This window comes from Cherax quadricarinatus, chromosome 3 (genome assembly GCF_038502225.1).
Source record: "Cherax quadricarinatus isolate ZL_2023a chromosome 3, ASM3850222v1, whole genome shotgun sequence".
Taxonomy (NCBI): Eukaryota; Metazoa; Arthropoda; class Malacostraca; order Decapoda; family Parastacidae; genus Cherax; species Cherax quadricarinatus.
Genome location: NC_091294.1, coordinates 75,146,688 through 75,163,970, shown reverse-complemented (window position 1 = coordinate 75,163,970; position 17,283 = coordinate 75,146,688). Strand labels below are relative to the sequence as shown.

The following is a 17,283-nucleotide window of genomic DNA, read 5'->3' as shown; positions in this document are numbered from 1 at the left end:
GTCAACAGAGGTTTGTCAGACACCAGAATTATCCAAGACCACTGTAAAGGTCATCTTTATCCCATGGATTGCTTGTCACCTCAACACCTCCGGGACAGTTCCTTGTTATTCCTATACTTGCCTAGCAGATTACCTCGTTCACCTTGCACTAATACTTGCAATACTCTGGCGATATTCACCTGTTATTTTTAAAGATTCAATGCTTTGCAGGTTTGACGGGTTCGTGATTGATGCTCCCAACAGGTGTAGAGCAGAGAGCTGCCACAGAAATCTAATCCTGAGGGTCACCAAGTCTTCACCGTCCATCACCACGACCCCTGAACAAGATGGTGCCACCTCGTGCTCACAAGAGGTGCCCAAGGGTCCCCAGCGCTAGCGGGGCCCTCTCTCCACACGTCCAGACTCTAACGCACCCACCTACTCGTACGCCCATGCTCTAACACACCCACACTCTGACGCACCCACTTTCTGATACGCCCACACTCTGATACCTGGCTTCCATTTCACACAATCAGGCCATTGCACACTCAGGTACAACATTACACACTCAGGTGCATCCTTACACACTCAGGTGCATCCTTACGAAGTAATTTCATTACACAATCAGTGAGTTTTTCACACATTCAGTCGGCTCATTACAGATCCTTATATGCTCAGGTAACCTTCATTATAAATTATGATAAGACATCATACGACAGTCGCAACATCATTATAAAGCTCATTGTATCATTTATCATCATTCTAACCACACAAGTGACCTGGTTATGACAAATATGTGACCTGATCACCTGACTCACACGTGACCTAGTCATTACATAACCGACCTGGATGTGTGTCAGCACACAAGTGACCTGGTCATCACACACACACAAAAGACCTGGCAATCATCACACGTTTGACCTGTGACCACACATGTGACCTGCTCATCGCACGTATTCACACACGTGAGCTGGTCATAATTACACACGCGACCTAGTCATCATCACACACGTGACCTGGTCATCACACACGTAACCTGGTCATCACACACGTAACCTGGTCATCACACACGTGACCTGGTCATCACACACACGTGACCTGGTCATCACACACGTGACCTGGTCATCACACACACGTGACCTGGTCATCACACACGTTACCTGGTCATCACACACACGTGACCTGGTCATCACACACACGTGACCTGGTCATCACACACACGTGACCTGGTCATCACACACACGTGACCTGGTCATCACACACGTGACCTGGTCATCACACACACGTGACCTGGTCATCACACACGTGACCTGGTCATCACACACGTGACCTGGTCATCACACACACGTGACCTGGTCATCACACACCCGTGACCTGGTCATCACACACACGTGTCCTGGTCATCACACACGTGACCTGTTCATCACACACGTGACCTGGTCATCACACACACGTGACCTGGTCATCACACACGTGACCTGGTCATCACACACACGTGACCTGGTCATCACACACACGTGACCTGGTCATCACACACGTGACCTGGTCACCTCGACAAACTTCGTCTGTGATACTAAGAAACACATTGTTATAGGTACGTATAATGGATCATAATTCCTATAATTCAAGGTATATTAACTAATTATAATTATTGCTATAATTAAGTCAGTTTATTATTGCTATAATTAAGTCAGTTTATTATTGCTATAATTAAGTCAGTTTATTATTGCTATAATTAAGTCAGTTTATTGTTGCTATAATTAAGTCAGTTTATTGTTGCTATAATTAAGGCAGTTTATTATTGCTATAATTAAGTCAGTTTATTATTGCTATAATTAAGTCAGTTTATTGTTGCTATAATTAAGTCAGTTTATTGTTGCTATAATTAAGTCAGTTTATTGTTGCTATAATTAAGTCAGTTTATTATTGCTATAATTAAGGCAGTTTATTATTGCTATAATTAAGGCAGTTTATTATTGCTATAATTAAAGCAGTTTATCATTGCTATAATTAAAGCAGTTTATTATTGCTATAATTAAGGCAGTTTATTATTGCTATAATTAAAGCAGTTTATCATTGCTATAATTAAAGCAGTTTATTATTGCTATAATTAAAGCAGTTTATTATTGCTATAATTAAAGCAGTTTATTATTGCTATAATTAAAGCAGTTTATTATTGCTATAATTAAAGCAGTTTATTATTGCTATAATTAAAGCAGTTTATTATTGCTATAATTAAAGCAGTTTATTATTGCTATAATTAAGTCAGTTCATTATTGCTATAATTAAGGCAGTTTATTATTGCTATAATTAAGGCAGTTTATTATTGCTATAATTAAGGCAGTTTATTATTGCTATAATTAAGTCAGTTCATTATTGCTATAATTAAGTCAGTTCATTATTGCTATAATTAAGGCAGTTTATTATTGCTATAATTAAGGCAGTTTATTATTGCTATAATTAAGGCAGTTTATTATTGCTATAATTAAGGCAGTTTATTATTGCTATAATTAAGTCAGTTCATTATTGCTATAATTAAGTCAGTTCATTATTGCTATAATTAAGTCAGTTTATTATTGGTATAATTAAGGCAGTTTATTATTGCTATAATTAAGGCAGTTTATTATTGCTATAATTAAGGCAGTTTATTATTGCTATAATTAAGTCAGTTTATTATTGCTATAATTAAGGCAGTTTATTATTGCTATAATTAAGGCAGTTCATTATTGCTATAATTAAGGCAGTTCATTATTGCTATAATTAAGGCAGTTTATTATTGCTATAATTAAGGCAGTTTATTATTGCTATAATTAAGTCAGTTCATTATTGCTATAATTAAGTCAGTTTATTATTGCTATAATTAAGGCAGTTTATTATTGCTATAATTAAGGCAGTTTATTATTGCTATAATTAAGGCAGTTCATTATTGCTATAATTAAGGCAGTTCATTATTGCTATAATTAAGGCAGTTTATTATTGCTATAATTAAGGCAGTTTATTATTGCTATAATTAAGTCAGTTCATTATTGCTATAATTAAGTCAGTTTATTATTGCTATAATTAAGGCAGTTTATTATTGCTATAATTAAAGCAGTTTATTATTGCTATAATTAAGGCAGTTTATTATTGCTATAATTAAGGCAGTTTATTATTGCTATAATTAAGTCAGTTCATTATTGCTATAATTAAGGCAGTTTATTATTGCTATAATTAAGGCAGTTCATTATTGCTATAATTAAGTCAGTTTATTATTGCTATAATTAAGGCAGTTTATTATTGCTATAATTAAGGCAGTTCATTATTGCTATAATTAAGGCAGTTTATTATTGCTATAATTAAGGCAGTTCATTATTGCTATAGTTAAGGCAGTTCATTATTGCTATAATTAAGGCAGTTCATTATTGCTATAATTAAGGCAGTTTATTATTGCTATAATTAAGGCAGTTTATTATTGCTATAATTAAGGCAGTTTATTATTGCTATAATTAAGGCAGTTCATTATTGCTATAATTAAGTCAGTTTATTATTGCTATAATTAAGGCAGTTTATTATTGCTATAATTAAGGCAGTTCATTATTGCTATAATTAAGGCAGTTTATTATTGCTATAATTAAGGCAGTTCATTATTGCTATAGTTAAGGCAGTTCATTATTGCTATAATTAAGGCAGTTCATTATTGCTATAATTAAGGCAGTTTATTATTGCTATAATTAAGGCAGTTTATTATTGCTATAATTAAGGCAGTTTATTATTGCTATAATTAAGGCAGTTCATTATTGCTATAATTAAGTCAGTTTATTATTGCTATAATTAAGGCAGTTTATTATTGCTATAATTAAGGCAGTTCATTATTGCTATAGTTAAGGCAGTTTATTATTGCTATAATTAAGGCAGTTTATTATTGCTATAATTAAGTCAGTTCATTATTGCTATAATTAAGTCAGTTTATTATTGGTATAATTAAGGCAGTTTATTATTGCTATAATTAAGGCAGTTTATTATTGCTATAATTAAGGCAGTTTATAACTTCTTAAACTGCAAGATCCCTCACATTGTGTCTAGTGAAAAGTAACAATAGATTTTCGTGTTATGGTCTGACCTGTTTGGTAACAAAAAAAAAAAAATGGTGCCATATAAAAAGAAAAGTCGAATATGGTACAGGCCCTTTTTTTTAGGGGGTTTAAAATCATCCTAGAAAAGGGCACCTCCATCAGATCTTTTCACGAAGGGAAACCTGGTTATTTTTTTCTCTCAAAATGGCGGTCATGAAAAAATGAATAACTTTTAATTTCGCTTCAGTGGAAGATGTATTGAAAATTTTGATCAAAGAATGTTTTAAAATGATTTTCGAAAGTTTAAAGATTTTATTATTCGGTTTCTAAAAGATTTATTATTTAAGCTAAGAGTTCGAATGAAAAAATCAAAATTTGCAACCTGGCTTTTGCCAATTTTTGGGTTTTCCCCCCTTTTTTTTTTTTTTTGTAAATTTTTGGCTTTTGTATTTTTTTTGGCTTTTGCAATTATTTTTAAGTTTGCAAATTTTTGGCTTTTAGCAAATTTTTGGCTTTTGCTAATTTTTGGCTTTTACAAGTTTATGGTGTGAATCAATGTGTATACATATTTAACTCTGTACCTTAATAGGGTTGTAGAAATGGCTTAGATAAAACCCACAAACACAAAAAGTCATGAGTATCCATGATTATATACGTGATACGCCCTCACAAGTCATGCTAATTTATACTTTTGTCGTAAAAATCCTTTACTTGGCCGAACAATGTCTATTGTTAACTGCTAATATCAAATTCTCATCATCACATCATTTATCACAGATATACGAAGCTACATATAACAGTCCAACGATGTTTCGGGTCGAAACGTCGTTATAAATTTCTTTCTTCTATGTGTGGGTTATTTGTGTACATTCTGACATCTTTGAGTCGGTGGCTTCATGATGTCACCTCAATTTTGTAGTTCTCTGCAGGGAAAGAGTTCATCTCGGAACTCGTCTGCTGAAAGAGATATTTGTGGATGCTTTTGGGTATTTTTATTTTGAGAACGATTCGCCAGCCGGTAGCTTCCTCAGTCCAATACAGAGAAGAACGGTGGGAGATGAGATGAAGTTTGAGGTAATCAATCCCTCAGCCTGGAGTCTGTGTGTTTAGTTCATCAGTCTTGATGGATTAGACAGAAAGTCTCAAGGCTGAGGGACTGATTTCCTCAAACTCCTTCTCATCCTCCATTGTTCTCTGTATTGGACCGAAGAAGCCACTGACTGGCCAAACGTTTCTACAACAAAGATATATAAATCTTTTTTAAACCATTATATAATATCGGAACCCATCTGATGGTAAGACATGTCAACTGAAAGCCTTCTGATGGGGATACACATATTATTAAGCCTGATATCCCTCATTCCAGTCTGATAAAGTGCTCTCATTATCAAATGAAAAAACACAACTAATACTCGAGAAAATAACTAACAAATTATCTGGACTGTTTTTTTTTTACACGGGTTGGTGATATGTGTTCCATTGAAGTTAATTTTTTTAAGTAACAGTTCCTGTCGTAGCTCATGACTGTCTCCACATCTGAGGTTTGATCATATAGACAACAATTGCACCTCTCTAGCAATGCGATAATTGGGAAGACTAGTTCAGTAGTATCAAAGGGCAGCGTTACTACTGGAACGAAGGCATCTGTTACCTTCCATGTTTCCCAAGCATTCTTTCTCTTGTCATTGAGCTACAAGATTGACACTTCCAGTGAGTGGATGGAAAAAGAAGAGAGAGCCTTAGACTTCGTTGATTTACAGAGAGCAGAGATAGATTTGTTTCTGGTTTTCTGAAACTGAACGCCCATTTCAGTGGCAACCCAAAAGCCCATGGTGTTTGCAGGTTCAAGAATAACCCACCAGTGATGACAACATCTGTACTCATTGTCCAAACTTTGACGGCTCTCGTACCTTTCTTAATGGCATTTTTGAGATACAGATTAGTTCGAGATTCTATGTCTTTATGGTCATAATATTGCATATGATCCTTACTCCATGACTTTTATTAAAGAAAAATGTGTGAATCAGCTGTACAGGATGACCTAGACAATGAAAGATGTGTGAACTTAGTATAGAGATACACACATTACATTTACATCTAACACATGCATTGTATAGCATGAATTACGGTTTACTTAAAGGATACATTTGTTAAATATTAAAATAAACTAATCATAAATTAAAATCTTAATAAATGCTGCAAGCATTTATGTACAGGTTACAAGCCTGATGTGACACAGACGTCTTCAGCAGAGATCTTTTGTCTTAGAAATTTGGAGAATTAGACTACATGTCTTTGTTTTCAGAAACTTTTAACCCCAGTCCCTTTCTTCTCTTCCTTCTGATGGACACTTCAATACTGCCATCTAGATATGTGTCTATGCAATGTCTACCCGAAGATGTTTTGTTTTGGATAGGGATGAACCTCTACGGTTACCTGGAGTATACCTGGAAGGTATTCCGAGGGGCAACGCCCCCGCCGCTCGATCCGTGACCAGGCCTCTGGATTTTATTAAACAGTCACGGTGATATTTTTGCTTCAGCTACATCTAGATCGCCTCCTGCTTCTCTTGCAAGTGAAACAGGATATTCTAGCTCTTTGGCAGTTCTTAATCATCATCAGTCTTCAGTGTCGAGCTCTGGTGCAGTTTACATTATGCTTCTATGCAAAGTTTGAATTATTCCTGATCTTGAGTTACAAGGACTCTGCATGAACTTTCTGCATGAACTTTTGGCTTAGGTTTTTTTATCTTACTCCTTTCTGTTTTTCTTTAGCTTTAATGGGGAAAATTTCAAATGGGAAATAAGAAATTAAAAATCAGTGTCTAACAATAAATGAATATATATATATATATATATATATATATATATATATATATATATATATATATATATATATATATATATATATATATATATATATATATATATATATATATATATATATATATATATATATATATATCCTCGCTACCAATTTAACAAATAAAATTACTAGATATTATTTATAAGTAATTGCTATTTCGTTTATCTTTTGTCAAAACAAGAACATTGGGAACATCTAATTATTTCTGAAATGTTGATATTATAATTAAAAAGCACAACCCTTGAAGAGATTTATTTTTACTGTTTACTGATATTGACTTGAAGAAACCGCGAGAGGGGGTTAGAACCCACGGCGAGTGAGTCGTAAAACTTAGAGCTCAGATAATCATTTTATGGCATTCCTTTGACTACAATTACGTATGTTTAGATACGAAATTTGGCACTTCACCTATAAAAAGGACGGTAAACACGACATAACGGCAGTCATATTGAAAAATGGCCGAATTCCCGTCCAGATATGGATTTGATACTGGCACTCCCCTTCTAGAATTACACTTTCTGTCCTAAGAAAGATCTCTACTGGAGAGAAAAGAGTGGCCAATGTTTCGGTCGTGACCTGACAATAGTCGAGGATGTATCGAAACGTTATCCAAAATACCCTCTCCAAATTCTGGAGAGATTGTGCGATTAACTTAAAAAAAAATAGGCATAAAGTATATAATATATAGTGTTGGAATATTGGTAAAACAACTGACACAAAATAAATGATTTAGTTATAGAGGATAAGATACATGGGACGACCTTGGAGACAAGTTATACTGTTAGGCTTAACACGCTTCTTGTGGTGAGTTGAGTTATAGACCTGAGAGTCACAGGTAGCCAGCAAGTATAGTGGGATTATACGTAATAATTTGTATACACACAACGTTTGATCTGAAGTTTAAACGATGAACAATGCAAATGGTTGCAAAATTAAGATAAATTAACAATTTTCTTTTCTTTGGAGCAACTTCAAGTGAGTTTACCAGAAGTTTTCAGGAACTTTGTTTCTTGAAGGGAGAAGCTTGTAGCCTGTAGAGAGAAATCTGTAGCTTGTAGGGGGAAATCTGCAGCTTGTAGGGAGAAATCTGTAGCTTGTAGGGGGAAATTTCTAACTTGTAGAGAGAAGCTTCTAGGGAGAAATCTGTTGCTTGTAGTGAGAAACTTGTAGCTTGTAGGGAGAAATCTGCAGCTTGTAGGGAGAAATTTGTATGTTGCAAGGGGGAGGGAGTAATTTGCAGCTGTAGTTGAAACTTGTAACTTGTAACCTGCAGGGATTACCTTGTGACCTGTAGGGAGATAGCTTTGTGACCTGTAGGGAGATAGCTTTGTGACCTGTAGGGAGATATCCTTGTGACAATCAGGGATAACCTTGTGACCTGTAAGGATAACCTTGTGACCTGTAGGGAGATAGCTTTGTGACCTGTAGGGAGATATCCTTGTGACAATCAGGGATAACCTTGTGACCTGTAAGGATAACCTTGTGACCTGTAGGGAGATAGCTTTGTGACCTGTAGGGAGATATCCTTGTGACAATCAGGGATAACCTTGTGACTTGTAAGGAAAACCTTGTGACCTGTAGGGAGATAGCTTTGTGACCTGTAGGGAGATAGCTTTGTGACCTGTAGGGAGATATCCTTGTGACAATCAGGGATAACCTTGTGACCTGTAAGGATAACCTTGTGACCTGTAGGGATATATCCTTGTGACAAGCAGGGATAACTTTGTAACCTGTCGTTGTTGTCGTTATAGTGGTCATTGTCACTGTGGTCGTTATCATGATCATCGTCACTGTCGTCGTTGTCGTTATCATCGTCATTGTTGTCGTTATCGTCATCGTGATCATCATTACTGTCGTCGTTATCCTGGTCATCGTCACTGTCGTCGTTATCCTGGTCATCGTCACAGTCGCCGTTATCCTGGTCATCATCAATGTCGTCGTTATCCTCGTCATCATCGCTGTCGTCGTTATCCTGGTCATCGTCACTGTCGTCGTTATCCTGGTCATCATCACTGTCGTCGTTATCCTGGTCATCATCACTGTCGTCGTTATCCTGGTCATCGTCACTGTCGTCGTTATCCTGGTCATCATCACTGTCGTCGTTATCCTGGTCATCATCACTGTCGTCGTTATCCTGGTCATCGTCACTGTCGTCGTTATCCTGGTCATCATCACTGTCGTCGTTATCCTGGTCATCATCACTGTCGTCGTTATCCTGGTCATCGTCACTGTCGTCGTTATCCTGGTCATCGTCACCGTCGTCGTTATCCTGGTCATCATCACTGTCGTCGTTATCCTGGTCATCATCACTGTCGTCGTTATCCTGGTCATCATCACTGTCGTCGTTATCCTGGTCATCATCACTGTCGTCGTTATCCTGGTCATCATCACTATCGTCGTTATAATGGTCATCATCACTGTCGTCGTTATCCTGGTCATCATCACTATCGTCGATATCCTGGTCATCATCACTGTCGTCGTTATCCTGGTCATCATCACTGTCGTCGTTATCCTGGTCATCATCACTGTCGTCGTTATCCTGGTCATCGTCACTGTCGTCGTTATCCTGGTCATCATCACTGTCGTCGTTATCCTGGTAATCATCACTGTCGTCGTTATCCTGGTCATCATCACTATCGTCGTTATCCTGGTCATCATCACTGTCGTCGTTATCCTGGTCATCATCACTGTCGTCGTTATCCTGGTCATCATCACTGTCGTCGTTATCCTGGTCATCGTCACTGTCGTCGTTATCCTGGTCATCGTCACTGTCGTCGTTATCCTGGTCATCATCACTGTCGTCGTTATCCTGGTCATCATCACTGTCGTCATTATCCTGGTCATCATCACTGTCGTCGTTATCCTGGTCATCATCACTGTCGTCGTTATTCTGGTCATCGTCACTGTCGTCGTTATCCTGGTCATCATCACTGTCGTCGTTATCCTGGTCATCATCACTATCGTCGTTATGCTGGTCATCGTCACTGTCGTCGTTATCCTGGTCATCATCACTATCGTCGTTATCCTGGTCATCATCACTGTCGTCGTCATCCTGGTCATCGTCACTGTCGTCGTTATCCTGGTCATCATCACTGTCGTCGTTATCCTGGTTATCGTCACTGTCGTCGTTATCCTGGTCATCGTCACCGTCGTCGTTATCCTGGTCATCATCACTGTCGTCGTTATCCTGGTCATCATCACTATCGTCGTTATCCTGGTCATCATCACTGTCGTCGTTATCCTGGTCATCGTCACTGTCGTCGTTATCCTGGTCATCATCACTGTCGTCGTTATCCTGGTCATCGTCACTGTCGTCGTTATCCTGGTCATCATCACTGTCGTCGTTATCCTGGTCATCATCACTGTCGTCGTTATCCTGGTCATCATCACTATCGTCGTTATCCTGGTCATCATCACTGTCGTCGTTATCCTGGTCATCGTCACTGTCGTCGTTATCCTGGTCATCGTCACTGTCGTCGTTATCCTGGTCATCATCACTGTCGTCGTTATCCTGGTCATCGTCACTGTCGTCGTTATCCTGGTCATCGTCACTGTCGTCGTTATCCTGGTCATCATCACTGTCGTCGTTATCCTGGTCATCGTCACTGTCGTCGTTATCCTGGTCATCATCACTGTCGTCGTTATCCTGGTCATCATCACTATCGTCGTTTTCCTGGTCATCATCACTATCGTCGTTATCCTGGTCATCGTCACTGTCGTCGTTATCCTGGTAATCGTCACTGTCGTCGTTATCCTGGTCATCGTCACTGTCGTCGTTATCCTGGTCATCGTCACTGTCGTCGTTATCCTGGTCATCATCACTGTCGTCGTTATCCTGGTCATCATCACTATCGTCGTTATCCTGGTCATCATCACTATCGTCGTTATCCTGGTCATCGTCACTGTCGTCGTTATCCTGGTCATCGTCACTGTCGTCGTTATCCTGGTCATCATCACTGTCGTCGTTATCCTGGTCATCGTCACTGTCGTCGTTATCCTGGTCATCATCACTGTCGTCGTTATCCTGGTCATCATCACTATCGTCGTTATCCTGGTCATCGTCACTGTCGTCGTTATCCTGGTCATCATCACTGTCGTCGTTATCCTGGTCATCATCACTGTCGTCGTTATCCTGGTCATCGTCACTGTCGTCGTTATCCTGGTCATCATCACTGTCGTCCTTATCCTGGTCATCATCACTATCGTCGTTATCCTTGTCATCATCACTATCGTCGTTATCCTGGTCATCGTCACTGTCGTCGTTATCCTGGTCATCATCACTGTCGTCGTTATCCTGGTCATCATCACTGTCGTCGTTATCCTGGTCATCATCACTATCGTCGTTATCCTGGTCATCGTCACTGTCGTCGTTATCCTGGTCATCGTCACTGTCGTCGTTATCCTGGTCATCGTCACTGTCGTCGTTATCCTGGTCATCATCACTGTCGTCGTTATCCTGGTCATCATCACTGTCGTCGTTATCCTGGTCATCGTCACTGTCGTCGTTATCCTGGTCATCGTCACTGTCGTCGTTATCCTGGTCATCGTCACTGTCGTCGTTATCCTGGTCATCGTCACTGTCGTCGTTATCCTGGTCATCATCACTGTCGTCGTTATCCTGGTCATCATCACTGTCGTCGTTATCCTGGTCATCGTCACTGTCGTCGTTATCCTGGTCATCATCACTGTCGTCGTTATCCTGGTCATCATCACTGTCGTCGTTATCCTGGTCATCATCACTGTCGTCGTTATCCTGGTCATCGTCACTATCGTCGTTATCCTGGTCATCGTCACTGTCGTCGTTATCCTGGTCATCGTCACTGTCGTCGTTATCCTGGTCATCGTCACTGTCGTCGTTATCCTGGTCATCGTCACCGTCGTCGTCAAATTAATTTTCCATACTTCAAAAGCATCAAATTCACAGGCAAATTTACTTAATGATTTTTCTTAGTCAAAAGCAAAGTTCCCATGACAGAGTTGCTGCTTGATGGAATTAACGAAGTTGACAGAAAAATTGCGTATTCCCCCCCCCCCTCCCGCAACACTGGTGTCACTCTTGGCACTCACCTGCATGCTTGCTACAGCAGGAACAACAGTGGCACCTCAGCCTGTCACTCCAACGGCACCCTCGCCTCTAACTCCAGTGGCACCCCGGAGGCATTTCCGTACCAAATCCGCCGGGCAACAAACATATGCAATGATTCATCAAGGTATTCCAAAGGCAACAACGCCATCTACCCAAACAACACTTCTCAATTATAGACGTCAAGAGGCACCTAAGTTTACTCGTCTTCTAATAACAAGTTCATTTTTCCACTATAATCTATCTTGTCTATAATTACTATCGCATTTGCTTTGTCTGTTTCGTAAGGTGAAGGTAACTTAACAAATCTTTGAGGACAATTGTGTTGCAGAGGTCTGAGCTCTGCAACACAATTGTCCTCAAAGATTTGTTAAGTTATACCATGAATTAAGGAAAGATCCTGGACTTCACCTTACGAAACAGACAAAGTAAATACGATAGTAATTATGGACTAGGTAGATTATTGGGGAAAAATGAACATGATATTAGAAGACGAGGAATTTACGCGCCTCTTAATCAATTGATTCTACACTGTAAGCAACACCCACTGACTAAAGAATTAGACACATATGCAACATCTGGGTATCTTTATTCGTAGACGTTTCGCCATCCAGTGGCTTTATCAATACAAATTCAAAGACATAATGTTAAGACTATGGAACTATATTCAAAAGACGAGGTAATCAATTCCTCAGCCTTGGAGTTGGTGATGAGTACCGTAGTCTTGAGGAATCTGAAGCACAGGCAGATAGATTGGTACTTACATACTGGTATCAAATAAAGTGTAACAGACGAAGGCATTGTCACTGGTAGGTGGGATTCCCCATTGGTAATAGGTCATACTGATCGGATGGGCCAGGAGTACGCAAGAAGGTTGTGGAGATGTCCTCTGTACCAAGATTCCATGATGCTGCTGTGTCTGACAAGTTGTACATGGAATCTTGGTACAGAGAACATCTCCACAACCTTCTAGCCTACTCCTGGTCCATCCCTCGGGTATGACCCACTACCAGTGGGGAATCCCGCCTACTGGTGACAGTGCCTTCGTCTGCCACGCCTCATCTGATGCCAGTAAATGAACACTCATCTACCATCTGCTTCACATTCCTCAACACTACGGTGATCTTCACCAACTCCAAGGCTGAGGGACTGATTACACCTCTTCTTTCGTATATAGTTCTACAGTCTTCCCATTATGTCCTTGTATTGATAAAGTCACTGGAGGGCGAAACGTCTTCAAATAAAGATACCCAGGTGTTGTATATGTGTTTAGTGCTTCATCTTGTCTGTACTGTATACCATTCATACACCAACACTAGGCACTACTTGTAGCACCACCATCTCTACTTTTAACACCACAAGCACTACTTCTAACACTAGCACTACTTCTAACACCACTACTATTCCTTTCCTCTTCTAATGTCATTTATTATCTATTGTGTTTTATTCTCGAAATATCGCTCTGAGAAACCTAACATTCTTTATGCTTGCTGCTTGCCATTAGACATTAAGTATACTTACGGAAAATAGTCTGACTTTTTTGGGTTATCCCAGGTTCTCTACACATATGCTGCTATGTATGATAATCTATGCAACTGTATTTGTGTATATCTGAATAAACTTAATATTTTCATACAATTTGCATTCTTGTGAGTGTTATATACAAAATGCATAAGTTTGCACTTATCAATACGAAACCCCATCTTCCCGGATTCCCACCAGTGCGTGAGACACTCTCTCTCCAGGTTCCTCTGAGTGCTCACTCTCCAGGTTCCTCTGAGTGCTCATACACTCGGCCTTGGATACAGCATTTTTCTTCCAATTTTTCTGTCTTCTTCGAATGCTGCAGATTCTAGTTCCCCTTCGAGATCATTTATGTAAATTATGTAAAGGATTTAGGTGAGGATCGATTTCCAGAGAAAGTCTGGTCGTTACCTTCAGCCACTCAGATCATTCTCCTTCCAATACCATTCTTCTCTGTTGGTGAGGCGGTGATTGTTTCACGATACTTGATTGTTAGTAAGATACATGGGGCATCAATTAGGTATCTTTATTCCGAAATGTTTCGCCTGCGGATTGGGTTTCTTCAGTCGAATACAGAGGAGAGCAGTAGAGATGTAAAGACGATGTCCTCAGCCCATCACCTTCGAAGACGTAGTTTGGAGATGGTCAGTCCCTCAGTCTGGAGAAGAGTTTCAGAGTCTGGAACAATATGAAGCTAAAGGTACCTAATTATTGCACCTGTGTCTTACTTATTAACGTACGCATATTCTATACCATTATCACATTTTCTTGAATGGCAGAGTAATCAAAGTAACACAACACTGAATCTCTGCTTGAATTATTGAATTCTGTTCCATCTGTGTCATCATTCATTCCCTCCTTCCCATATCGTCACATTTTCTTGCCGTGTCTGAGAAGCGATGTTTTTTTCCCATTTTCTTCATAAAAAAAGCAAGGAAATGCAAATGGAACAATTCGTCTGGCTCCAGCAGAGGCGCCAGCATCCTCGGGAGATGAGCCACCAGCCTCTCTCTCTCTCTCTCTCTCTCTCTCTCTCTACACACGCGACAAAACTTTAATATAAACCTTTATATCTTTTTTTTTTGGGTGGGGGGGGGAGACTCCCATTACCGGAGATCTGTGTTTCGAAAAACGTAGAAAATAAAAAGAAAAAAAAAATGATAATCCCGATAATCTGGGAAAAGGAGGAGGAAGAGGATTAATCTGAAGTTGCTTAATTAGTGGCTGTTATGGCTAGGCCCCCCCAGGACACCGGTGGCCTGAGTACTCAAGGGAGGAAGGGACTGAACCTATCCTGCGTCCAGTCCGGATAGTCTCGATAAGCAGGGATAGTCAGAACTATCGAATACCTGAGAGCTATAGCGAGCTAAAATATTAACGATGGTTTGATTAGCTGTGATGATTGAATTAGTAATTATTCAGTTGATATTATGATATGAATAGAGATTGTGATAGTTGATTAGTAATGGTTCGGTTGATGATATTAGGATCTGGGATTATGGTTTGATTAGCGATTGTTAGTGACTAATGTTGTGATGATGGTGATGATTTAATTGGCAGATAGGAGGGCAGGCAGACAGGCAGGCAGGCAAGCAGGCAGGCAGGCAGGCAGGCAGGCAGGCAGGCAGGCAGGCAGGCAGGCAGGCAGGCAGGCAGGCAGGCAGGAAGGCAGGAAGGCAGGTAGGCAACCAGGTATTAAGACAGGCAGGCAGGCAAGAAAACAGGCAGGGAGACAGACAAGTACGCAGAAGGGAAGGTAGGCAGCAGACAGGCAGGAAGGAAGGTAGAAAGGCTAGCAAGAAGGCAGGCAGGATGGCAGACACAGATGAGAAAAGCTCGGCTGCCACTATCTACAAGCAAAGATATTATTCCATAGGAGAAAAAGACATTTTTTCCAATATTTTGATGGTACCATAAAACTCTGCTTGTGTTGGTACATTTGGTGTTGGTACACCTGGTGTTGGTACACCTGGTGATGATTCACCTGGTGTTGGTACACCTGGTGTTGGTACACCTGGTGTTGGTACACCTGGTGATGGTACACCTGGTGATGGTACACATGTGTTGGTACACCTGGTGGTGATACACCTGGTGTTGGTACAACTGGTATTGGTACACCTGGTGTTGGTACACTTGATGATTCACCTGGTGTTGGTACACCTGGTGTCGGTAAACCTGATGTTGGTAAACCTGGTGATGATTCACCTGGTGTTGGTACACCTGGTGTTGGTACACCTGGTGTTGGTACACCTGGTGTTGGTACACCTGGTGATGATTCACCTGGTGTTGGTACACCTGGTGTTGGTACGCCTGGTGTTGGTACACCTGGTGTTGGTACACCTGGTGATGATTCACCTGGTGTTGATACACCTGGTGTTGGTACACCTTGTGTTGGTACACCTGGTGATGGTACACCTGGAAGTGGTACACCTGGTGATGATACATCTGGCGATGGTACACCTGGTGTTGGTACGCCTGGTGTTGGTACACCTGGTGATGATTCACCTGGTGTTGGTACACCTGGTGTTGGTACAACTGGTATTGGTACACCTGGTGTTGGTACACTTGATGATTCACCTGGTGTTGGTACACCTGGTGTTGGTAAACCTGATGTTGGTAAACCTGGTGATGATTCACCTGGTGTTGGTACACCTGGTGTTGGTACACCTGGTGTTGGTACACCTGGTGATGATTCACCTGGTGTTGGTACACCTGGTGTTGGTACGCCTGGTGTTGGTACACCTGGTGTTGGTACACCTGGTGATGATTCACCTGGTGTTGATACACCTGGTGTTGGTACACCTTGTGTTGGTACACCTGGTGATGGTACACCTGGAAGTGGTACACCTGGTGATGATACATCTGGTGATGGTACACCTGGTCTTGGTACGCCTGGTGTTGGTACACCTGGTGATGATTCACCTGGTGTTGGTACACCTGGTGTTGGTACGCCTGGTGTTGGTACACCTGGTGTTGGTACACCTGGTTATGATTCACCTGGTGTTGGTACACCTGGTGTTGGTACACCTGGTGATGGTACACTTGGTGATGGTACACCTGGTGATGGTACACATGTGTTGGTACACCTGGTGTTGGTACACCTGGTGATGATTCACCTGGTGTTGGTACACCTGGTGTTGGTACGCCTGGTGTTGGTACACCTGGTGTTGGTACACCTGGTGATGATTCACCTGGTGTTGATACACCTGGTGATGGTACACCTGGTGATGGTACACCTGGTGATGGTACACCTGGTGATGGTACACATGTGTTGGTACACCTGGTGGTGATACACCTGCATTTGATACGCAGTGGGTTGGTATACCTGGGGTTGGTACACACTAGGGTTGGTGTACTTGGGGTTGGTTCACAGTAGGGTTGGTACACACTGTGGTTCTTTCACAGTAAGGTTGGTATACCTGGGGTTGGTTTACAGTAGGGCTGGTACACACTGGGGTTGGTTCACAGTAGGGCTGGTACACACTGTGGTTCTTTCACAGTAAGGTTGGTATACCTGGGGTTGGTTCACAGTAGGGCTGGTACACACTGGGGTTGGTTCACAGTAGGGTTGATATAGCTGGGGATGGTTCATAGTAGGGTTGGTAAACACTGGGATTGGTTCACAGTAGGATTGGAATACCTTGTGGTGGTACACTTTGGGGATGGTTTACAGCACGGTTGGTATACCTGGGGTTATTTCACAGTAGAGTTGGTATACTTGTGGTTGGTTCTCTCTAGGATTGGTATACCTTATGGTGGTACACTTTGGGGATGGTTCAC

The 17,283-nt window shown here is 40.8% G+C and overlaps 1 long non-coding RNA gene across 1 annotated transcript in view; it reads left to right on the top strand.

The window, feature by feature from the left end:
* LOC138853775 (uncharacterized) overlaps positions 1-17,283 on the top strand; it is a 334,726-nt gene that overhangs the window by 299,897 nt on the left and 17,546 nt on the right. The window contains exon 2 of the long non-coding RNA XR_011392931.1: positions 244-1,573. This is a non-coding gene — a long non-coding RNA (uncharacterized lncRNA). The remainder of the gene's footprint in view (positions 1-243; positions 1,574-17,283) is intronic.